Source organism: Lissotriton helveticus, chromosome 10, assembly GCF_964261635.1.
Source record: "Lissotriton helveticus chromosome 10, aLisHel1.1, whole genome shotgun sequence".
Taxonomy (NCBI): domain Eukaryota; kingdom Metazoa; phylum Chordata; class Amphibia; order Caudata; family Salamandridae; genus Lissotriton; species Lissotriton helveticus.
In genome coordinates, this window is record NC_136071.1 from 1,206,640,810 (window position 1) to 1,206,667,418 (window position 26,609).

Sequence of the window (26,609 nt, forward strand, 5' to 3'; positions counted from 1 at the left end):
GTGCCTCGATCAGAACCACCCTCTGCATGCCACTAACCCCCACTCACTGGCCACCCCCGCTCTCACATGCCCTGGGTCATAAACCCCTCTTCAGCGCAGCCCTGCCTCAGAATCCCATCCTGTTCCCAGCGCGACACCTCCCTCCATTCCTTTCATGGTCCCAGGTCCTTTGATACAAGCCCCCTTTTCCTGTGTGCCCGTTTGTCTTCCTCGTTCCCAGGCCGCCACCAGGCCCTGCGGATATTATTTATTGCCCCCCCTCCCCGTACAGTAGGAAGCTTCCACCCATTGAAGGAGCCTCGAATTGATCAAAGCCCCCGCCCTATGAGATCCGATCAACCCCACACATTCCGTGAATCGGCGGAATGTCCAGCTGCGCGATAATCATCACCTGTTGTGACCGGGGTGGGGACTTCAACTGTAAATGTGTGTGGGAACGGGCCTGAAGGAGGGATTCTGAGGATGTCTTTTCATACTACAAAGCATTGCAAGAATGTGTTACCTGCAATAAAGATCATAAACTTGTGTATAAGAGGCCAGGCCTCAGAGATGCGGTTAGAGCACCTCGTGACGATACTGGCTGTCTGAACTGATGTGTTCTCCTCCGGAGAGAATAAACCTTGTTTCCTGCCTTCCAGTCTCCAGCGCCTGCCTCTTCATTGATTAATATTTTGTGGGTTAAAGGGGCGATACCGCCGGGCAAATATTGGTTGGCCGTGACCTTTTTTACAATTGGCGTCCCATACGTGGGGCCCATCAGTGACTCGTGGATCCAGTGGGAGAGGTCCTGACGACAGAGTGAACGACTGCAACGATCGGGAGAGCTCCTGCCCAATAGACCCTCGTCTGGCAGCCGATCATCCGAACTTCACTGGTTCCGAACAGACCTCTCTCGAGTGATCTACGGTCCTGACTGGGAACCATCAGGAGTGCCGCGAAGAATACGAGGAAAAGAGGACGATCGGGCGCTGGATTCGGAAGACAAGAAACTGTCCATACGGTCCGGGTAAGGTCGTGTAAACACGACGAATTGCGAAATGATTGTTTTATTGATTGGAAAATACTAGTATTACTCTTTGTTGATTTGTTTGGAGATTCGCTGTCTGCAAACGGAGAAACGACAGGCTCTCTCTCTCTTTGCAAGCAGTGAAGGATAGGTAACGCAGCCAGCGTGCCTATCTTTCTCCCCCACTGATTGATTGTTTTGAACCCACACTGATTAAGTGTTTTTGACCCCGAACTACTGTTCGCGGATTGTTTTCTGGAGATTCTCTGTCTGCAAACAGGAAAAAGAACAGGTTCCTCTTTGCAGATAGTGAAAGGGTAGAGGACGCAGACCTTTTGCGGGCCTACTTATTCTCCCCACTGATTGTTTTGATTGACCGAGTATTGACTGTTCGATATTGGTTCATGAGGTATTCACTGCCTGCAAACAACGTAGAATAGAAATATTCTGTCTAGTCTTTGCACGCAGTGATAAGATAGGCAGTGCTGACTTTTTGTCCTCGTTGTGAGCCGTCATGTCTGTCTTCTCCCCACTGATTGATAGTTGGTTCAGCCCGGACCGTTTATTAGAGGTGGACCACCTAGCTCCGCTGGAAGGCACCCCTAATAAAGACATGTTCACAAAGTATAGATTAGTTACCATAGCCTATAGTAAGCTGTGGCACAAGTATACCAAAGAAAATCTAGAGAAACAGTGGCCACTGATAGGATCCTTCGATCTTGATAAAATAGAAACGTTAGAAATAGCCCTTTGTAATAGTAAGACAACACCTATTATGCTCGACAGTCTCGGTATGTGGCGCAAAGAAGCAATGCAACGAAAGAAAAGAGACGAAGTCAGAGTAGGTAAAGAAACGCGACAGACAACCTTCCAAGCATCTGGTAGGCAAAAGGAAGGGATAGCGGCAACACGGTTCCAAGGAGTAAACGCAGGAAGGGAACGGTGTAAAGGAATATATCGACAGGACAACCCCAAGACACAACGATCCGAAAGTAATCCCCCGACACTACGCGTAGGACGACCAGACTTAGGGCAAAACCAATGTGCTTTTTGTAAATATTCCGGGCACTGGAAAGCCCAATGCCCGACTCTACTGAATGAGGGTAAGAGCAGAGGGCCGACAGAAATAACAGGCCGGCAGAAAGGGAAAAGGCGTGAGACAAAGATGAATCAGACTGACACGGACAGGCCAGATAGAACCACCACGTTTGATTACGCCCGATGGCACAGATTTCGCCAGACCGATTTCAGCGACATGTTTGAATCCTCATAGATCGAACAACGATAAGACGGGAAACCCGGTGACGAACCCCGTACTACCGCTACCGTTCCCTGACACAAAAAAGCCACCCTTTTCGGATAACATACAGAAACAATACACAGAGTAGTCTCGGACGGATTAGTATACATTCCATTAATGAACTCAAACTTCGAGTGCAATGGGACTGATTACTCTCTGCCGCCCCCCCACTCTGTATAAAGAAAAAGCAATTACAGGCCTGCATAGACAACCCCCCATTACCCAGACATGCCTGTCCAAACAAAATACCTACCCCCACTCCGGAAGTTCCCGAAATGCCGCATGTCACCGGTCACGCCCATCCGGAAGGTGAAACACACAGCACGTGTGGGGCGGGGCCTGCTGACAGCCATCGATCGAAAAGATCGCCAGTGGGATGTCCAGGAGGCACCACGGGCCCGGCATGAAATGGCCTTCCCGTCCTCTTCTTCCAGGGGCGGCGTCCCCCGGGCCACGAGTAGGGAGGGGGCGGATGCAGATGACCCCCTCCCTTGGATCTCCTGGTCCGGCCATCACAAATACCTCCGCCGATGAATTGGTGCAGGGTGGGCTGGGAAGGAGAGGCGACGCGGACGGGCATCTCCCACCTCCCCGGGTAGGAGGTTTCCCAGCCCCGGCCCGGCGCCGAAATCCTCCAGCCGGGCGGCGCCCATACTTCCGCAGCACAGGCCATAGAACAGCGGCGCCCATACTTCCGCAGCACAGGCCATAGAACAGCGGCGCCCATACTTCCGCAGCACAGGCCATACAATGGCGGCGACCATATTTGCGCAGCACAGGCCATACAATGGCGACGACCATACTTGCGCAGCACAAGACATACGATGGCCCTCAAGTGCACTTGTGGAGTACGGGATATGGGGTGGCCATCATGCATGCCCATGAAAGAGGGCAGCGTGGAGTGCACCGGGAGAGGGAGACGGCGCGAACGAGTCTCCCTCGCCTCCCCAGGTGGAGGCGCCACAGTTGCACCCTAGCGCCTCGAGCCGGATGTCCTGCTCCCACGGCATGGTGTTCCATTTTTCGCCCCAAGAAGTCTCTTCCACTCTTGTAGACACGACGAAGGGCGGCTGCTGCGGAGTCTCAAAATGGCGTCTGGTCCCCCTGGAAGGCGGGTCTAGGCCGCTAGAGTAACTTTGACCAGCGATGTAACTCGGACGCTTGCCCACCGGGGCATGAACCCCCACCTCCGACAGCATCCCCACAGCCTTGAAGATTCTGCAAAAAAGTCCCAGGAGCCCTCGGCCCCTACAGGCTTCCGGTGAGGAACAACTGCCTTGATCGCTAACGAAATAAGCATGACATAGCCACTCCTTCTGTTAGCACAAGTCTTTTTGAACTGCCGAAAAGGACTCTGGTCCAACCGCCGGTTGTGGAAAACATTTTTCCTGATGCTACTTCCGGACTAACCCGGCCTCGCCCAAAATGGCGCCGGTATCAATAGGAACTTACGAACACCTCGTGGTGTTTTTAGCTAATAAAACTTGATGTTCTGAGATATGTATATGCTCTTTTGTACACTTCACTTGGCGAACATATAAAAGGATCCCGTTAGAATGTTGATTTCAATGTACGATTTATTATGATATTATTGTAACTGATACGTAACCTCGCTTATGACACACGCCCACGGTATGCATATAGGAAATTTGATTGCAACTAGTCCGACTGTGCTTCCAACTATGAAATGAATGCCCCTTGATCCCTCAACTATTGATAGACGTTTTTAGTTTCCTGCAAATGAATGAATAAACCCTTTTTTAGGTCTCGCCTGTCGATGCGCATGCGCATCGAGCAAGCGAGACTATAGGGGCTCATCGACTCTTTATCTAACTTGCAAGGAATCGTGGCGATTCCTTGCAGTGCCCGTGACTTTTAAGCTCAATGCGCATGTGCATTGAGCTTAAAAGCGCGTGCACAGCCGCCCGCATTCCTCCGACACCTTTGAAGTGAAGCTTAGCTTCACTTCAAAGGCCCGGCTTCTTCACACCCACATGCCGCTCTGCCCCGCTCCGCCCCCTCCCCTGAGTCATCCTGCCTGCCCCTTCCCGCCGTGTCGCATTTCTCCTCCCCCCTCCCCTCTCTTCCCTCCGTCTTGTCTTTTAGGCCGGCTCGCACAACTTAATTTGCTCTTCCCCTGTGCTTCTCTTCATATGGGAATGAAGCCAGGGAGGGAGATGGCTCTCACAGTGTGCATTAATGCGTGGCAGTATCACCCAGGCAGTGTGCATTAATGCGTGGCAGTTTCGCCCGGGCAGTGTGCATTAATGCGTGGCAGTTTCACCCGGCATGAAGCAGGCGCCTCCTTTCTTTTGTTTTATACGCCGCGGCGTGCTCCTTCAAGCTCCCCTGCCCTTCGCATTGAATCCCCTCTCTTCCCCCACGCTTGGCACACATGCAATCTTTCCCTTAAGGTTGCAACGCTTCTTTAATACACACTTCCCTCTGCAGCATTTGCTGCTCTGCCCAACTTCCTCCCTCCGCTCGCGGGCGCCTCACCGCTCCACCACGCAATAAAAGTACCGGTAAGCCTGGAACATACAGACACCCGCCGGCCAATAGAAGTTGCACAGTTTGTGCCCGACGTACATGCTCGCCTGTGAAGTGAACAAGTTCCTAGCCCCATCCAGCTCTGGCGCGCCCAACTTCCCTCTCTTCTTTTATATCTTGCGTGCAAACAGCACAACAATCAGCCGCACCAGTGAATTATTCACGTCTTTAATTTGCTCACTTAATGACACCGGCGTTCTGTAATCAGAGTGCAGAGCCTGCTACCAAGCATTATGGATGACGGCCGGATTTAAATGCTGGACAATATAAAGCTCTCAGTGGTTCTGTAGTTAGTTTTTCACAAGGCAGTACTTAGATAAACTGCTGTAACGCATATTTCAAACACACTGTATGATGTAGACTAATCATGTTATCCCGTAGACAGCCCTGTTTCAATGGTTTATTTGCTTTTAAAAAAGACTGGTTAAAACTGTGTTACATGAAATAAATGCACAACTGCACAGTTAACCAGAGGTAAGTTGTTTATTCAAATAATTTTGATCAGCCTGTGTATGTAAAATTAAACAAGATCTAAAGCGCAGTTTCAGGGCAATGTGAACAAGGGCACCATGCTGAGTGAATACCTATAATGTTCTCAGCCACGCAATACCTACAGTGTGCACGGTCGCCGAATACTTTTATTTTATTAACATGATGCCCGCTTTATTCACAGCCCTGCAATACCTATAATATGCATGGCTGCTGAAAACTTTTATTTATTAACATGGCGCCCGCTTTATTAAGAGCCTTGCAATACCTATAATATTTTCAAAAGGAGGGAGGAAGGAGATCACTTGATCAACGGACACCGTTTACCACTCAAGGGAGTGGAAGGTCCAGTCGCAGCGTGTGCCCGTATCAATGGTTACAACAAGGGGTTGCTGGACTGTTCCTGAGCGTGACTGAGGGAAAGACTAGCTGGCGTGACCAAAGGTGTAAATGTAACACCCAAGGGCATCCATTTTGTTGGATGGATTTGCCTCACACACCCCGAAGGATGTCATGCTTCATCATCGGCGGTTGCTCCTCGTCGGGGAGGCGGTGCAATCCCCGACGGGCTCACCTCAAAGAGGGGCTCTTTGGCGGAGATCTTTTTCCAACTGCCTTATGGTGAGGTGTGGGTGTGTGGGCAGGGTGGTATGTGATAGTGAAAAGGGATATTAAAATGTAGCTAAGGGTACCGGAATGAACTTTATTCTGGGGGTCCCTCGCTGCAGTTAAAAACAGGGGGCTAGCTCACTAGGAGTCAACGAGCAAGTTCAGGTGGACCTAGATAGGGCTAGTTGTGCAAACGGTCGACATGTTTCTCGCAGTGGGCAATAGTTACCCGCGATTCATCAGGACCTATAAAAGGTGATTAACCACATGCTGGTGTCATGTGTAGGTTTGTGTGTGCATTACCTCTGTGAGAGTTGTCCTATGCCTAAACATGGAAAGGAGATAAGACAACAACAATGGTTAAAAACAATTTGCAAAATGCAGAGTCGGTCACGCCATGGGGAAGAACTGTGAATAGCGTGGCATGCTATAGGTGTACTTGTGATTCAAGTAACAATCAATACATGCCTGAGTGGTTAAGTATGCCAAGTGTCTAAAGTATGGTATACAGAACAATCACTGAGTAGGTGAGGTGGGTATTTATGTGAAGTGTGAGGAGGTTTTTAAAAGGTTAAAAAGAAATAACATGCAGTAGCTATGCAGGCTCAATTGTACAACTGGGTTCATACCATATGGAGGTATCAGTGAGTAACAGAGGGAGACACCCATGAAAACATGAAGATTATAAAGTGAGCAAATTGCACATACACTTTGACTCCGTTCTAACAAAACTCCCATTGTCCACTCACCTATCTGTCAAGAACTAACTGCCACCAGAGGGGTCGGCGGGATGAGGCATCAAGGATGAGTCTAAAAGTCAAGACTGGGGTAGAAAGTAAACAAAACCGCCAGGCGACCATTAATGAGAGGGCAGAATCTAGAATCTACTACCTCGAGTGACTCCTAGTCTAGAGCCCTACTGTCCCGCTGTAGCACTCACCTCTGATCTCTTGCGCCCTGGCTGCTTGACCTACCCTTCTCCGCCGAGCTCGAGTAGATGTGAGAGCTCGGCGGGAAGGGTTATTTACATTGCTTACAGCGAATCAACACGGAGCGAGCGTCCCCGCCTATCGGCGAGTCACGTGGTCACCGCCGTTAGAGGGGCGGCCATCTTAAGCTAGTGGGTCTAGGGCGTTTGGTGGGCTATGGTGTGTATCCGCGCACCTTAAAACTGTGTATAGTGCGTTAGAAGCCCGTTGTTCAGGGTGTCAGAACACGTGGGAGCTGGGTTACGATAAGTTAGACCTAGCTTCAGTGTTAACAATGTGATGGGGCAACCTCGTGATGCTGGCAAGTGTGGCGGCGGCCATGATTGAATGGTGTCACACCGCCTAGGCCCCTGAGTGAGTCACGTGGTTACCGCCGTTAGCGGGGCGGCCATCTTAAACTAGTGGGTCTACAACATTGGGTGGATTAATATGTGTATTCGCGCTCCATTAAACTGTGTGTAGTGCGCAAGTAGCCCGTTGCTCAGGGGGTTGAATCACGTTATAATTAGTTACGCCTTGTTACAATGATGAAAATGTGATGGGGGCCGCATCGTGATGTTATTATGTGTGGCGGCGGCCATGATGGAGTGGTGTCACAGCGCCTAACCCCTGGGTGAGTCCATAGACCAAATGTATTGTAGGCGGATACGTGTTGTATATCTGAGTGCCCACGTTTCTGAAGTAGAATGCTCAGAGTTCATAGGCAATATAAATTGGACAGTGCAGGGTCGTTGCTGCAAAATGTATCAAAAATATATAGCCCCTGTGGTGCTGTGGCATTAGTTCTGTTCGTGGTATTGACAATGTAGGGGGTAGAAGCCCATATTAGGGTGTTTGTTCAAGTATACTATGCGGTATGAACCCTTTGGGGGGAAAAAAAGGGGAGAAAGGGGGTATCATTACAAATAGCCGCCCAAAGCTGGATGAGGGGCTGCATGGAATGGTTGGCAACAGTGTTCAAAGATGGGGTTGCAATGGCTCATAGCGAATGCCACGGGATGTCTTCATTGAGACCCAGTCTGTCAGAGGATAGACGGTGGACCCATCTCTGTTCCTTCCGAAAAAGGGCATTCTTGGGGCAATTAGGGCTGGACTCGAGTACTACCCACTTGACAGAGTCCTCGTCATGGCCTTGGTCTACATAATGTTTACACATCTTTGTGTGTGTCTTTTTGCAGCGGAAGTTGCTCCGATGTTCAATGATCCTAGTTTTGATAGGGCGAGTTGTCATTCCGACATACTGCAAACCGCAAGGGCACGTGAGGAGGTATATGCAGTGTGAGGTGTTGCAGTTGGTATGGTGCCTCAGCTCCCATGTGAAGGTCTCAGAGAGCTGTATAGTTTTAACTGTCATGGTGTACCGGCAGACTCCACACATACCGCAGGGATAGTGGCCCGTGACCGGGGGAAGATGCCACAGTGTCTGTTGGGTGTCTTTTATGGCCTTCTTAGGTCGGGTACTGATTAGAATATCCTTTAGGTTCTGTGACCTCTTGAAGGCAAACCTGGGGTCTTCCAGGGTCATGTCGCCCGTGCTCAATATTCCCCAATGGTGTTTGATAGTCTTCCTGATTTGATTAGACCTAGGGGTGAACGTGGTCACACATGTGATGGGTTGGTTCTCAGTAAGGACCTTTTCCCGGCGCTCAAGCAGTGCCTCGCGATTATTGTTCCTTGCCCGTTTCTTAGCTCTCAGAACATCGCTTTTAGGATAACCCCTGTCAAGAAGGTTCCTGGACAAGATTGTGGATTCCTTTTTATAATCACGCACATCACTGCAATTGCGCCTAATCCGCAAGAATTGCCCGAAGGGCAAATTGGTGCGCAATGCCTTCGGATGGTGACTTTTATAGTGTAAGAGACTGTTGCGGTCGGTGGGTTTCCGATACATGGTAGTGCTTATTGTCCCCTCGTCTAGTCTGATTGTTAAGTCCAGGAAAGCGATCTCCTTGGGTGATGAGGTCATGGTAAATTTCAAATGCGGGTTTAATGCATTGACCCACTCTAGAAAAGCTTCCTGGGAGGTTGTAGGCCCTTTCCACAAGATCAGGATGTCGTCGATAAAGCGTTTCCACATTTTAATGTTATTGCGGAAAGGATTGGACTCATGGTCTATGTGTGTATTTTCGAACTTGGCCATGTACAGACAGGCTACCGAGGGAGCAAATGTACTGCCCATAGAGGTGCCTTGGGTCTGGTGGTATAATTTGCCCTTAAATTCAAAATAATTTTCTGTAAGCGCTAGGGTGGCGCATTCCATGACAAATGATTGTGGAGTGTTTGAAGTCCAACTCTCCTGGCTTAGTCTCTCCTCAATTACCTCCAGAGTGGCCCTCTGAGGAATGTTCGTATAGAGGGCCTCTACGTCCAGGGTGATCAATAGATCAATCTCCTCAGCGTGCTGGACACTGTCCAGGATGCGTAGCACGTCTGTGGAGTCCTGTATGTAGGAGGGGATCTTTTTGACAAGGGGTTGCAGAAAGTGGTCACAAAATTGTGAAAGGGGCTCCAGGACAGAGTCTATCCCTGAGACGATTGGTCTCCCTGGTACCGGTCTGGTTGCTTTATGAATCTTCGGTAAGATGTAAAAATAGGGGACCCTTGGGTCCTTTTTGATGAGGAAGTCTGCCTCCTTTCTCGTGACCCATTGATCACATTCTGCGCTTGTGACTAGACTCGTGATGGTAGTCAGTAAGCGCTGGGTTGGATCGTGAGTGATGGGAGTGTAGTACTTTTGGTTGCCCAGTTGTCTATTGCATTCTATCTCATAGTCTTTGGTATTTATTAGAACAGTGGCGCCACCTTTGTCTGCTTGTTTTATAGTGATCAGAGGATCATCAGCCAGTGATCTCAGAACTGTCATCTCATCCATGGAGATGTTGCAGTGTGGTGTGTGTCTGTTCAATTTAGAGATGTCTTTCAACACCGCTTGTTCGAATGTGAGCACCTCAGAGGGAACCATTCCATTGTGCGGTGTGAACGGAGATGGATTATGTAGTCCAGAGTCATCTATCTGTTCACTGGGTTTGCCTTCAAAAAAGGCTTTTAACCTGACTTTTCTGAAGAACGACTTCAATTCCCTAGTCTCTTGGAAATGATCAATCTTGGGTGTCGGTACAAATCCTAGACCTTTTTGGAGTACCTCCACTTCTTTCTGTGAGAGGAGACGGTCAGAGAGGTTGACCACCAGGCTTACTGTGGTCCTGATCGGCTCGTGCTCCTCGTGTCCATCCCTTGTGGGCGTGGTTCCTCCCATTGTACCCTCTTTTCTGGTGCGTTCCCTCTTTTTCGCCCTCGCCCTCTGCCCCAGCCTCTGCCTAAAAAAGGAGGGTGTGCAGGGTTTTGAGGGGGGTAGAACGGGGGGTATTGGGGGGCAAACTGGGGTTGGAAATGGGGGAACTGGGGATATTGCCAAAAGGGAGGGGGCCCGGTGAGGGGTCCTTGGTTTGGATAGTTAGGGTAACTTTGTTGCCCTCGGCCCCTTCCTCTTCCAGCTCTGGGCGGCATTTGCGCTGCACCATTTTCTCCACTACTATCGGAGCCGCTGTTAGAGCCCCTTCTGGAGGAGTTATTGCTGGAGTCCGAGTTATAGTCTGTATTATGGTTGGTCCCTGGGGGCACATAGTCATCCTTAAGGTATGGATAGACCTTCTCTTTAGAGAATTTCTTGATGTCCTTTTGCAATTTAGCAACCTTCTGGTTCATCAGAAATTCCTTGTGTTCCGCCATTTCTTTGTTAATTTCCGCTAGTTTTGTCTTAAAGCCAGGATTTTGTACCGCTGATTTCAAGGCAGCTTCAGCTGCTTGTATTCTAACTAGAAGTGCGTCTGCTAGGCGTTTGGCTGTGTTTACTATCAGGATGAGGAGGTCGTGTGTACACTTCCATGCCACCTGTGACCACTCAACCTTGAACTGACCGTCCTCCCAGAATATCCTTGGGAAATTTCTAACGATCAACCCATTAGGTGCTATTTTGGCTTTGAAATATTGGGCCATCATCGTGCCGTGGATGGTTATCCTTATCCATTCCCGCTTTAGATCTGATAGGGATTGCCACTCTGTAGTATTACTCCCCGTGGCTGGTTCAGCGTCGATACCGAACAAAGATGGTATCCTCATGATAGCTGCTGCATCCTCCTCACCAAAACTCAGTCCTTGACCCTCCATAGTGGAAAGGTCAAGGGTGGCTGGTCTCGGTAGAGTGGAGTCCTTCACAGAAGGTAGGGAAGGGGGGAAGAAAAGGGAAAAAGGGGAGGGTTCCAAGTGCCGAAATAGGCTCTGGACCAGGTGTGACCCACCAATTAGGTATGGGGTCAATAAATTTTGGGGGATCTGAACAATCTAACCCACCTAGAGGGAACTCCCACGGTGTGAACCGTGCTCAAGTATTTTCAAAAGGAGGGAGGAAGGAGATCACTTGATCAACGGACACCGTTTACCACTCAAGGGAGTGGAAGGTCCAGTCGCAGCGTGTGCCCGTATCAATGGTTACAACAAGGGGTTGCTGGACTGTTCCTGAGCGTGACTGAGGGAAAGACTAGCTGGCGTGACCAAAGGTGTAAATGTAACACCCAAGGGCATCCATTTTGTTGGATGGATTTGCCTCACACACCCCGAAGGATGTCATGCTTCATCATAGGCGGTTGCTCCTCGTCGGGGAGGCGGTGCAATCCCCGACGGGCTCACCTCAAAGAGGGGCTCTTTGGCGGAGATCTTTTTCCAACTGCCTTATGGTGAGGTGTGGGTGTGTGGGCAGGGTGGTATGTGATAGTGAAAAGGGATATTAAAATGTAGCTAAGGGTACCGGAATGAACTTTATTCTGGGGGTCCCTCGCTGCAGTTAAAAACAGGGGGCTAGCTCACTAGGAGTCAACGAGCAAGTTCAGGTGGACCTAGATAGGGCTAGTTGTGCAAACGGTCGACATGTTTCTCGCAGTGGGCAATAGTTACCCGCGATTCATCAGGACCTATAAAAGGTGATTAACCACATGCTGGTGTCATGTGTAGGTTTGTGTGTGCATTACCTCTGTGAGAGTTGTCCTATGCCTAAACATGGAAAGGAGATAAAACAACAACAATGGTTAAAAACAATTTGCAAAATGCAGAGTCGGTCACGCCATGGGGAAGAACTGTGAATAGCGTGGCATGCTATAGGTGTACTTGTGATTCAAGTAACAATCAATACATGCCTGAGTGGTTAAGTATGCCAAGTGTCTAAAGTATGGCATACAGAACAATCACTGAGTAGGTGAGGTGGGTATTTATGTGAAGTGTGAGGAGGTTTTTAAAAGGTTAAAAAGAAATAACATGCAGTAGCTATGCAGGCTCAATTGTACAACTGGGTTCATACCATATGGAGGTATCAGTGAGTAACAGAGGGAGACACCCATGAAAACATGAAGATTATAAAGTGAGCAAATGGCACATACACTTTGACTCCGTTCTAACAAAACTCCCATTGTCCACTCACCTATCTGTCAAGAACTAACTGCCACCAGAGGGGTCGGCGGGATGAGGCATCAAGGATGAGTCTAAAAGTCAAGACTGGGGTAGAAAGTAAACAAAACCGCCAGGCGACCATTAATGAGAGGGCAGAATCTAGAATCTACTACCTCGAGTGACTCCTAGTCTAGAGCCCTACTGTCCCGCTGTAGCACTCACCTCTGATCTCTTGCGCCCTGGCTGCTTGACCTACCCTTCTCCGCCGAGCTCGAGTAGATGTGAGAGCTCGGCGGGAAGGGTTATTTACATTGCTTACAGCGAATCAACACGGAGCGAGCGTCCCCGCCTATCGGCGAGTCACGTGGTCACCGCCGTTAGAGGGGCGGCCATCTTAAGCTAGTGGGTCTAGGGCGTTTGGTGGGCTATGGTGTGTATCCGCGCACCTTAAAACTGTGTATAGTGCGTTAGAAGCCCGTTGTTCAGGGTGTCAGAACACGTGGGAGCTGGGTTACGATAAGTTAGACCTAGCTTCAGTGTTAACAATGTGATGGGGCAACCTCGTGATGCTGGCAAGTGTGGCGGCGGCCATGATTGAATGGTGTCACACCGCCTAGGCCCCTGAGTGAGTCACGTGGTTACCGCCGTTAGCGGGGCGGCCATCTTAAACTAGTGGGTCTACAACATTGGGTGGATTAATATGTGTATTCGCGCTCCATTAAACTGTGTGTAGTGCGCAAGTAGCCCGTTGCTCAGGGGGTTGAATCACGTTATAATTAGTTACGCCTTGTTACAATGATGAAAATGTGATGGGGGCCGCATCGTGATGTTATTATGTGTGGCGGCGGCCATGATGGAGTGGTGTCACAGCGCCTAACCCCTGGGTGAGTCCATAGACCAAATGTATTGTAGGCGGATACGTGTTGTATATCTGAGTGCCCACGTTTCTGAAGTAGAATGCTCAGAGTTCATAGGCAATATAAATTGGACAGTGCAGGGTCGTTGCTGCAAAATGTATCAAAAATATATAGCCCCTGTGGTGCTGTGGCATTAGTTCTGTTCGTGGTATTGACAATGTAGGGGGTAGAAGCCCATATTAGGGTGTTTGTTCAAGTATACTATGCGGTATGAACCCTTTGGGGGGAAAAAAAGGGGAGAAAGGGGGTATCATTACAAATAGCCGCCCAAAGCTGGATGAGGGGCTGCATGGAATGGTTGGCAACAGTGTTCAAAGATGGGGTTGCAATGGCTCATAGCGAATGCCACGGGATGTCTTCATTGAGACCCAGTCTGTCAGAGGATAGACGGTGGACCCATCTCTGTTCCTTCCGAAAAAGGGCATTCTTGGGGCAATTAGGGCTGGACTCGAGTACTACCCACTTGACAGAGTCCTCGTCATGGCCTTGGTCTACATAATGTTTACACATCTTTGTGTGTGTCTTTTTGCAGCGGAAGTTGCTCCGATGTTCAATGATCCTAGTTTTGATAGGGCGAGTTGTCATTCCGACATACTGCAAACCGCAAGGGCACGTGAGGAGGTATATGCAGTGTGAGGTGTTGCAGTTGGTATGGTGCCTCAGCTCCCATGTGAAGGTCTCAGAGAGCTGTATAGTTTTAACTGTCATGGTGTACCGGCAGACTCCACACATACCGCAGGGATAGTGGCCCGTGACCGGGGGAAGATGCCACAGTGTCTGTTGGGTGTCTTTTATGGCCTTCTTAGGTCGGGTACTGATTAGAATATCCTTTAGGTTCTGTGACCTCTTGAAGGCAAACCTGGGGTCTTCCAGGGTCATGTCGCCCGTGCTCAATATTCCCCAATGGTGTTTGATAGTCTTCCTGATTTGATTAGACCTAGGGGTGAACGTGGTCACACATGTGATGGGTTGGTTCTCAGTAAGGACCTTTTCCCGGCGCTCAAGCAGTGCCTCGCGATTATTGTTCCTTGCCCGTTTCTTAGCTCTCAGAACATCGCTTTTAGGATAACCCCTGTCAAGAAGGTTCCTGGACAAGATTGTGGATTCCTTTTTATAATCACGCACATCACTGCAATTGCGCCTAATCCGCAAGAATTGCCCGAAGGGCAAATTGGTGCGCAAGGCCTTCGGATGGTGACTTTTATAGTGTAAGAGACTGTTGCGGTCGGTGGGTTTCCGATACATGGTAGTGCTTATTGTCCCCTCGTCTAGTCTGATTGTTAAGTCCAGGAAAGCGATCTCCTTGGGTGATGAGGTCATGGTAAATTTCAAATGCGGGTTTAATGCATTGACCCACTCTAGAAAAGCTTCCTGGGAGGTTGTAGGCCCTTTCCACAAGATCAGGATGTCGTCGATAAAGCGTTTCCACATTTTAATGTTATTGCGGAAAGGATTGGACTCATGGTCTATGTGTGTATTTTCGAACTTGGCCATGTACAGACAGGCTACCGAGGGAGCAAATGTACTGCCCATAGAGGTGCCTTGGGTCTGGTGGTAGAATTTGCCCTTAAATTCAAAATAATTTTCTGTAAGCGCTAGGGTGGCGCATTCCATGACAAATGATTGTGGAGTGTTTGAAGTCCAACTCTCCTGGCTTAGTCTCTCCTCAATTACCTCCAGAGTGGCCCTCTGAGGAATGTTCGTATAGAGGGCCTCTACGTCCAGGGTGATCAATAGATCAATCTCCTCAGCGTGCTGGACACTGTCCAGGATGCGTAGCACGTCTGTGGTGTCCTGTATGTAGGAGGGGATCTTTTTGACAAGGGGTTGCAGAAAGTGGTCACAAAATTGTGAAAGGGGCTCCAGGACAGAGTCTATCCATGAGACGATTGGTCTCCCTGGTACCGGTCTGGTTGCTTTATGAATCTTCGGTAAGATGTAAAAATAGGGGACCCTTGGGTCCTTTTTGATGAGGAAGTCTGCCTCCTTTCTCGTGACCCATTGATCACATTCTGCGCTTGTGACTAGACTCGTGATGGTAGTCAGTAAGCGCTGGGTTGGATCGTGAGTGATGGGAGTGTAGTACTTTTGGTTGCCCAGTTGTCTATTGCATTCTATCTCATAGTCTTTGGTATTTATTAGAACAGTGGCGCCACCTTTGTCTGCTTGTTTTATAGTGATCAGAGGATCATCAGCCAGTGATCTCACTGCAGCGAGGGACCCCCAGAATAAAGTTCATTCCGGTACCCTTAGCTACATTTTAATATCCCTTTTCACTATCACATACCACCCTGCCCACACACCCACACCTCACCATAAGGCAGTTGGAAAAAGATCTCCGCCAAAGAGCCCCTCTTTGAGGTGAGCCCGTCGGGGATTGCACCGCCTCCCCGACGAGGAGCAACCGCCGATGATGAAGCATGACATCCTTCGGGGTGTGTGAGGCAAATCCATCCAACAAAATGGATGCCCTTGAGTGTTACATTTACACCTTTGGTCACGCCAGCTAGTCTTTCCCTCAGTCACGCTCAGGAACAGTCCAGCAACCCCTTGTAATACCTATAATATTCACAGCCACGCAATACCTAGAATGTGCACGGCCGCAAATACTTTTATTTATTAACATAAAGCCCACTTCACTCGCAGCCGCACTTAAAAACTGGCACGCACTATAACAATTTGCATTAACTTGATAAATGTGCTTGTCAGGGTGGAATCTAAACGCAGAACTTTGCTTATGTCAGCTGCTTTTGAACCACATGAACAGTGTAACGCGGGGACGCCAGTGGGTGCACAAAACTGCGATTTCTTCGTCGCGGAGCTGTTAGTCAGCTGGTTGGTGCTTGCATAAAACGAATTTAGAAACGGTCGTTTTCAAGCGTCGTAACGGCAGTATGTGTGCGACTATCTTTAATTAAGTATTTGTGTAATTCCAGCAAGCATGGAGCGGTAAAATCACGGCACAGTTTCTTTCTGTGAGAAAATATGTTAATCTGTTTTTCTTCGCACTGGAAGCGCCTTGCCCTCGGATGACAGGCTGTGCCACTGGTGACTCACGTTTTGCTTTAGGCAACCCGTCTATGTTTTAAAATTCAGCAATCGTTTGCAAAAACATCTATGTATTTTTCCGCAGTGGGACCCCTCACCCCTAAAAAACAAAACAAAAAAAACACACTTTGCAGCTTTCCCCGTACTTCTTCTAATATACAAAGCACACCGCTGAATTGCATTGCTTGCCAAATGTGTTTTTCCTCATACATATCTCGCTGTCATTAATTGATTCTTTTCACCCGGAAACTGGTGCTCAAATGCCTTTAAAATCTCGGGTACGTGCTCTGTTTGACTGATGTGGCGTGCCTGTGGTGATTACCGTGAGCTGGGGATGTCATTTGTGTTGGAGAAGCACTGTTTGAGCATTAATGCACATGGAACGAGCTGTCATACATGTGATCAAGGCTACATTGTAGTTTACGCAATCCTGAGTCCAGAGTTTTACAATGTTTTCCAGCGCCATAAAAATTGTGTGATCCTGGGCAAATCGTGTTTCTGTCTTTATTCTACGAACTTCCAATAGTGCGCAGGTATTGGATAGGAAGTATCCGGCGCTAAAAAAACGCAAGGAGTCCATTCCATAGTGCATTTTTAGATGGATAATTGATTTTATTGATGCATATTTTTTCCCAGCGATTTTGACTTACGATTAATCTGTTAAATATAGCTATATAATTTCTTTTTTTTAAAACTCGATAATTGAAGTGAAAAGCGCAAAACTGAATATACGAAGCATGCGCGCGGATTTTGAGTCCTTTTTCTTTCTCAATTACCTACATCTTGTGTTTTTCCTCTCTCCTCTGGACCGACATGATGGCAGCAGCAACGGGAACCCGAGGTTACCTCACCTTTCGGCCATGAGCCAGCACCTGTACAGCCCGGCCCCTCCTCTCTCTCATTCTGGCTCGTCTGACTTTCAGCCTCCGTACTTCCCGCCCCCCTACCAGCCCCTGTCGTATTCCCAGTCGGCAGACCCCTACTCACACCTCGACCCCTTCTCCATCAACTCCCTCCACCAGTCTCACCAGCCCTCCCCCAGCCAGCAGCAGGGCTGGCCCAACAGGAACAACCCCTCACCCTCACTCACCCTCAACCCCTCACCCACCCTCAACCCCTCACCCTCAACCCCTCACCCTCAACCCCTCACCCACCCTCACTCACCCTCACCCTCAGCCTCACCCTCACTCACCCTCAACCCCTCACCCTCACCCTCACTCACCCTCACTCACCCTCAACCTCATGCTAAAGATTTACAAAAAAAACCATTAACAATTCTAAAAGCACTAACTCTAATGCTGCGAGACCTATTGCATTTCTAATGCTTGTTATTACATGTTTTTAATGCTGCAAAATAGCCCCCCCTACTGTACGCACTTTAGCCATCGCCGTGTCCGGCCAAATACGATTGCATTCTCATATCTACATGCTGAACGATTGTGCAAATAAAGGTTTTCCAAACTATGAACGGGTATTGCATGCTTTTTGTAAAATGTGGGATCAGCGGGAGAGTTTTTGTGCGCTCTGCTTTGTTCTCTTTTTAAGGTTGTTAGAAGACGGTTGCTCAGCCCCGGATGGAGGATCGAATCTAAGGCACGATACTCTGCCCCCGAATATGCGACTGGCTCAGGAACTAATGCATGGAGAAGGACCTCGACTTCCGAGGGCGGGTAAAGTGAAGTGGTGTAAATGATAGAATGTTATAAAGGTATGGTACTCAAAGGTACTAGGGAACAGGGTTGGCCAAAGAGCTGATATGCCTTAGGACAATCACAGCGTTGGAAAAAGAAAAAAATTTAAGGACCCCGATAGCTAGATACATCTACAAACTAGATACCTCGCACTAAGCGCCTCTGATTTTTTAACGTTTCCCTATACTCGGCCTATAATGTCACACTCGGACCGTCTCCCTCATGAACAACCTATCGCACGCCATCCTTGCCACACTACCCACCCCCCCGGCTTCGGAGACCAAGACCCCAGGAATTATATCCCGAGGAGATAAGACGAGTATGTGGTAAGTAAAGGATTTTCGCGCCCGTACGTTTGATATGCCCGAATGTTGTCCCCCTCCCTTCCCCTCTTTTCCTCCCTCTACAGGTTACATTGGAATCACGACTGAGATATGGTGAAGATCTGAAACCTCGCCATGTCTGATACATGAAGCGGACTAGCGCTGCAAGATGGCACCTAAGGACACCCACAAACTACTCTTGTAATGAAAGAGCCAATAAGTTGTATGATATGATGAAACACGATCGCCCCTAATTCGTGTTGCGTGAATGAGCATGTGTCACGTACGTCTGAAGCTATGAGAAAATGTTTTTATGCGACTAAAGCATTGACTTAACTAGTCAAAGGACCGAGAGTGCGAGAAGTGCGACACAATGATGCCTTTTACTCAATGCATGTCCCTTTGTACCCGGCCTAATGCTCATCCGTCCCAAACTGCATGCTTTCAAAGTTCTAACACAGACCCGTAATGTCTCATGTTGTTTAATGCACTGAATAGCCTATCTTAATACACGGCCACTCCCTATGTCGCACGTGTACTATTTAGCCTATTGTTGCACATCTCTCTCTCTCTCTCTCTCTCTCTCTCTCTCTCTCTCTCTCTCTCCTCCACACTCTCACTCTCCCTAACAACTGACTCCAAATTGGCAAACCACCACCCATTTGGCTCCAAATACCGCAAGTATTTGCACAAATTTGTCTTAGATAAAATCACTTTGATGCCATGTTACTACCTCTCCTTTCTACTAAATATTGATGAAACCTAAAATTGGCCGAAAAGGAAAGGACAGGTAAGACGACTGAGGTTCCCTAATCTGACCCGAAATAAGGGAACTACATGTCAGTGGCTACTATGATAAAAATGCCTCAGGTAACACGACCTTCCCCGTCCCGAACTGTCTCGATGCCCAAACAGTAAAAGTGATCGAAGCATCCCCGTCTTCCCAGAACGCCCCCAGTTTCGTATCAGCTGACCCGGACGAGAGTTTTAAAAATGTCCCTCAACCCCAGTTGTAAGAGATGGGTCGACTTACAACTAACACAGGCCAGCCGTTGTCCCTAGGAATGATTTGTTGATGAGCAAGCTACAGAGTTTAGAATTCGAGAAATGTCACTGAACGCTTACCAACTGAACTGTGGCCTTCTGCTAGATAACGCCCTCATGACACAAGGCAAGACGATAGTCCCTCACCCCAGTTCGCTATGCTCCTAGTTGTTTTCCATAAGACCCCGGTTTTTAATGAAGTAGTCAGGTTGTAAGAGACTCTGTAGGAATTAGGATGATGTTTGCAAACTTAAGATTAGACCGAAATGAAGAAATTGTTGCAATAAACCCTGTTAAAAGTAAAATGTTTAGCCGAAAGGTGAGATGCATTGATATAATGGAAAATTGTTTAGCCTATGTTCCTTCCTCAGAAAGATACCTGTCAGACCATGGTGATAGCACGTTGCACTTTTTCGTAAAATACAAAGCCCTGGAGAACGGTATAGCTTCGTGAGGCTCGTACTAGGAAAGTGGGTCTCTGCCAGAAGAACTGACGTGACTGTAATAAACAAATGCAATGAATAGGTATCAGATCTCGTACCACGACAATGAATGTAATACCAACAAACACCAAAGAAATAGTTACGAAGGAAAGTCATAGGAAAATCCAGGAAACCCATCATCAATTATTTATATGTTGGTTGTAAACCCCAATGTAACGGATGTTTCTCAGTTGCTTGGAGTTGGGAGAGAAATAGACTTATGTGATTACCTTCCTTTGTCAATTCTCTAAAGACTGTCTTTTCAAACTCATTTAAGGGTACCCCTGTCAGAGGAGAGAAAGACCGGATGTGGGAGCACGCGGCCTGACTGCAGATCGTGGAACATCTGCGACATAGGCCAAGGCGAGACCGCAACAGTAAGGAGTCGCCGGACGAGGCACTGTTTTCGACAAAATGAGAGGAAAGGGCTGACCTGATGCCCCTGCTCGATGATCAACATGTGCCGAAAAGTCCCTGCCCTCTGAACTCGGTCATGGGCCCGCCCACCTGAAGTTTTCCGTCCCCCTGGTCTGTTCCCGATCTGGCCCTGCTCCATCCCCTTTTCCTCCGACCTACCCTAAAGGACTACTCACACCCCCCCCCTTCTTCCACCTGAACTCTTTGACAATCGACTCGAAAAGGAAAAACGGCGATCAGATAGAATAGGGTTCTGCTGCGAACTAAAATGAAACTTGGGTGCCCTGTCTAAGGTACCCATGAAAGAATAGTTAGGACACAGGGCGAAAAAGGACCTTTTTGACCAGGAAAGCGAGGAAAAGGTCATGCCCTGCAACGCAGGACCTAGAATAGAGCTGGACACATAGCTCCACCGCCGGTGCTCAACAGTGCCAACAGAAGACGACAAAGAATGCTGAGAACTCACTAATGATGGTCCACGACGATAAGACTTCCCCTTCGAACAATGACACCCCTGATTATCGTTTTTACTACGTCTTATTTCTCTCCCAGCCACCATTGTATTGATTATGCTCCAACCGAATACGAAATGAACTTACATATGTAATAACCTATCACTCCATATTCCGAATGACTATAAGCATCTATGAAATGTACCCAATGCTCTCACTACAGAATTGTTTTTTCCGATATTGCATTACTATGACTTTCCTGCAACGAGCTTAACGATAGGCCCGCCTCCTAGGATGAAAGATTTTAAATGTAATGTTTACAGCTCCTTCACTTGGGTTCCTACTCCTTTACTCATGACCGCCACAGTAGACATGGATAGGAAATAGGCCAGCAAGATGTCTTGGAAATGTTAAAGGGAGGACTGTGGAAAATTAGTACGGTTTGGTAAACATTATCTGCGCCATCTTGCCTTCTCCCCTGATGCCACACTTTTTGTCGTGCGCACCCGCCATTTTAGGTGCCTCGATCAGAACCACCCTCTGCATGCCACTAACCCCCACTCACTGGCCACCCCCGCTCTCACATGCCCTGGGTCATAAACCCCTCTTCAGCGCAGCCCTGCCTCAGAATCCCATCCTGTTCCCAGCGCGACACCTCCCTCCATTCCTTTCATGGTCCCAGGTCCTTTGATACAAGCCCCCTTTTCCTGTGTGCCCGTTTGTCTTCCTCGTTCCCAGGCCGCCACCTGGCTCTGCGGATACTGTTTATTGCCCCCCCTCCCCGTACAGTAGGAAGCTTCCCCCCATTAAAGGACCCTCGAATTGATCAAAGCCCCCACCCTATGAGATCCGATCAACCCCACACATTCCGTGAATCGGCGGAATGTCCAGCTGCGCGATAATCATCACCTGTTGTGACCGGGGTGGGGACTTCAACTGTAAATGTGTGTGGGAACGGGCCTGAAGGGGAGATTCCGAGGATGTCTTTTGATACTACAAAGCATTACAAGAATGTGTTACCTGCAATAAAGATCATAAACCTGTGTATAAGAGGCCAGGCCTCAGAGATGCGGTTAGAGCACCTCGTGACGATACTGGCTGTCCGAACTGATGTGTTCTCCTCCGGAGAGAATAAACCTTGTTTCCTGCCTTCCAGTCTCCAGCGCCTGCCTCTTCATTGGTTAATATTTTGTGGGTTAAAGGGGCGATACCGCCGGGCAAATATTGGTTGGCCGTGACCTTTTTTACATATCTACAATCATGACTGGAGAGGGCTGGGACCGGGACGGGTCGGGCTCTGCGTCTGCGAAGGCCTCTTTAGATTTACACAATTTAGAGTAGGAATGAACATGAGGCCCGGAGGGGTCCACTGGCACCTACTTTAGAGGGGGGGGACTTATCCTGGTTAGAACTAGGAAGTGGCTTGGGCTTATCAGGGGCTAGCAACTCAAATGTTTTCGCTAGGGGAAGCAGGGCTGAGGAAAGGGCCTTGTCCAGTTTAGCATCAAGTTTTCTGTCAATAAGGTCCTCCATGGACTCGTCAATATAGTATTCCTCATCGCCCTGTTCTGCACACGCAGTTACCTCCTCTTCGCAGTAGTTCAACTCTGCCATCGTCACACCGGAATTGCACAATTCAAATCCCCAGAGGGAAGCTCTATTGTCCAGCCCGCAAAGGTGTCGGTTGGAGAATGTGCCAGGCGCAGGAGTCAGCCAATACTTAGACAGGGTATTGCACAGCTTATAAAGTCCACTCTAGGACTAAAACCTTATCCAAGCATTATAGAAGGCTTCCCAAAAATTAAGCAACTCCCTGAGTTCAGGGAATGAGATGGTTAATGTATTCTGCCCTCGTTGGCAATTGCGGGGAAAAACGCTGCCTCTTTATGAAAGAAAAATGGCCTCGCCAACTCCTGGCCAACTGCGTGTGATCCCCGCTTCAGCCGGGGGAAGAGCATCTATTCTGGCACTGCACTCGGGTGCAGTGCCAGTGCAAGTGCGTGCGAGCCCCCGAGACGCACGCTGGGAGCCCGCGAAGGCCTCAGCGTGCGTCCCGCTCCCAGAGGGGGGGCCAAGTCCCTCGCTAGCACGGAGCAGGTTGAAAAGCAGCCGCGGCTGCGGACAGCAATACGGGGGAGAGGGACCTGAAGCGCAACACGCGCTAAATCTAAACGCCTGAAAAAGGTGAACGGAGCATGGCAGGGGAGCCGCGCTCCGGTCTAGAAACAATTATCTCGGTGCGAGCGGCGCTCGCGGAGATAAATGGAATAAAACTCTGCAATTCAGCAATATAATACAAAATAAGGTAGAAACATAGTAATCGATTTTGGAAAAGGGGGGTGGTGATGGACAGAGTTTCTGAATGATGCAGAATACTCTTACCAAGTCAAGAGATCATGGTTTTAATCCATCACCGTTTTTTAGCTCACTGCACCATCCCAGCTCAGAACCTGGCTATATGCAAATTAGTCTGTTCCTGTCCCAGTGCATGATGGGAACAGGGCAAACCAAACTACCAAACCAATTCTTATACTGGGAAGGAAACAAGCTCCCGGGGACCGGTTTCTGGCATCACAGCCTTCTTCGGCCCGGTTTGCTTGAATCCTGATGGTGCAATGAGCAAGGGACTCACGTCTGAGTATACCCTCCCACACATAGTGTGGATAAAATCGATTTTGGAAAAGGGGGGTGGTGATGGACAGAGTTTCTGAATGATGCAGAATACTCTTACCAAGTCAAGAGATCATGGTTTTAATCCATCACCGTTTTTTAGCTCACTGCACCATCCTAGCTCACCATAATAATATATGTCAGTAATATTTGATATGAAGATTAATCACACAGAAAGGGTAACAAGTAGAGAGGCACTTATCTGGGCTGCGGAGCAGCAAGGAAAGAGGAGGCAGGATTAGTGTCTCTCTACTTTGTATGCTTGTTCATGATGTGATTGGACGTTATATTGGAGGCGTGGTTCAAAGCCTCATGGATATTGTAGTTTTTTACATGTGTAGTTTTACTTTCATTGGCTGCGGTGTTTTGCAGTAAAGAAATGAGAAAGCATAATCAGAAGCCTCCGGTCCTGCCATAGAATCAATAATCATCACTGCCTTCGCATTTACCAATTAAGACTACCACTGAGTAAAAGGAGGGCTTTCTCTGAGGAGCTTAACCTCACTAATTGGACGGAGGCTACCGCACACGGCTCCTACTACTCGATGCGGTCACCAAAATACTCGGGTAAGTGCAGTCAAGGGGGATTGGGTTCGTCTATTAAGAGTATTTACGTTAGAACTTTGTTTTAACTTGGGCGGTTGGCGTGTAGTTTTTTGTTAATAAAACTTTCTGAACATATACATGCTGTTGGTTTGACTTCCAGTCAAACTAAGGAATATACGTTAGGCCTTATATGTCTCGGTCTGCTCTTATGTTTTACCGAGTACGTTGGGGGTGATTTTGAAAGACTTGCTTATAATAAGTGTAGGACTTATACGAGGCTTCACTCACCCCACTTTATGTTCACCATTCCAGTAGACTGTAAGTTTACGGCTACCGTTAGCTCTCTAAATTCAAAGGTGGTGAAAACGATATTTTGACATATATTTACTCTTGAGGCTGGTATCTGAATATCCCCCCGTCTCTTTGTATTTATGCAATATATATTTTGAAATCGATCTGACTGCTCACCCAAACGATATTAGAAATGGGCTTCTAATTTGAAAAGTCTCGTTGATTTTGGTTTTAGCTTTAAACCAGGCACGCATGACTTCTAGAGGTAATTCCATTAGGATTACAATTTAGTGGCGTCCTTTTGGTACTAGTTACTAAAACGTAGTCTCTGGTCATATATGCTCCCGTACATAATTTTAACTAGTTTACAACAGTGCGACTTATTCGTATGTTTTTTTTCTCTGGGACCGTTTAATGAATAATCGCTTTCTCTTACTCGAGAGATCATTGCGGTTTTTGACCTCAGGTATGTCTGTTGACAGAACCTCCAAATACCCCCTGATAGATGCTGACCTCAATATTGCCATGTGATTTTTTTTTCATTTTTTCGAAATTTAGAAAAACGTATTGATCTTGTTGCCACTATAAGACGGACTTTCTTACCATTACTCAAAGACTCATTCGTGGTAAGCGAATAGCCTCTCAAATCGTATCTTGAAAATTTTTTCTCACATTACACAGGTTTCGGTGTTGACACTCTCCTTGACTGTATCACTGTTTTCCTTTTTTCACAATGGTTTTTCACTTCAGCCTTTGTCTTTTTCAAATATTCTCCACTTTTTGGTCCTTAATTTTTGGCGCCTTTGGTATGATCTTTCTTTGTTCACAACTCAATTACTATTCACATTAATTTTTCCTAATCACTAAACTCTTAACTCTTTTTCGGTTCTTCTCTCTCTTGAGGTCTTCTTAGCCTATTTAGAATTTACTATCATCCTTGAACTGCAACTTGTATGTTGTATGTTGTCTAACATGTACTGTGGGAATTTTTCTGTAGAATATGTTAAAAACATTAAGTCTGTTCAATGTTGTATGCCATTTCAGCCCTTGAAGAAGCCCATGTCATGCCTGTCGTGTAAACGAAAAGCGTAACACTTGTAAATCCGATTTTAGAATCCGTTCTTTATTAGCGTCCTTACCGGCCAACTGCAGAGAAAGACGTGATTGGCAATGGTTGGCGAAATTACATACAGGGTCTTTGATGCATGCGTAGTTACCGCGCATGCGCTAGGGAAATGTGTTACTGTTTTAAACCCGCCCCAAACGCTCAGGAAACGCTTCGCGTTTAGCCAGTTGTTACTCATCTCGTTCCTGGTCACGGTGACGGCGTCCGAGGAGCTAGTGGTTCGTAGTATGGAAGGAGCTCGTGTCTTCCCGCGTTTCTAAGCCTGTTTATCGTATTGTGAGTCCTAAAAAGCGTCTTGCTTCTTAGATATTGTTCTATCCTTGATAATATTCTTTATTGTTTGTACCGCTTTTGACTATTGCGGTTTTACAAGCCACTTTGGTATAAAACCTGCTAGGTGTGCACACTGCGTTTCTATTCACTCAGTTCTGAGTGGTGTTTATATTTTATATTGCCCTACCGTGCCTTGTGAGCTTAACAAAGGTATTTGTTTACGGTATTTTGAGGCTATTCCAGGATTGAATTCTCAATTAATTGTGGTGAGTCTCACGAATAGAAGGGATACATTAGCTGAAGTGTGACTTACACTTTACTTATAGTGTCCCATTGCATTTAGATTTCTGTTGAATTTGATGAACCATATCAAGGCTGATATTGGAGTTCAAGTTATTCTGCTTTATTTCCGTATCATCTCCCTCCACTTTCTAAAGGTACATCACATCACAATCCTTAATTTAGGAACATTAAGGGGAGGGATTGTTTTCACTCATTTTTCGTGTATTTTACTACAGTGACATTTAAAGAAGATCGAGTATCCGCTGAGGTGGAGAAGACGGTGGAGTGTTGTTGTTCTTCCCCTTCCTACCCTTGTTTTGTTTCCCTGTTTTCCCCCTGGTTACCGTTTGGGTGTTAGTGCTATTCCTGACCCCCGGAAGGTGACAAGGGGAGGCAGGGTGTTTAGCATCTTGAATCCAGGACACTTCCGAGACAAAGAAGGTGCGTCTGCTGGTAGCGTCATCTGCATATATTTGCATACCTGAAAATAAAAGACGACAAAACAAGACTACCGATTCTGTAGTGTTATTGAAGACTAACACCTTGTTCTATTTTATATATGTTGCCTCTCATCTAAATGAACTTGTGATATTTATTTGTAGTCTACTAGCAGCAGGCTACTTGAGGTGGGCAACATACTGTGTAATTAACTGTGACTAGTCTTG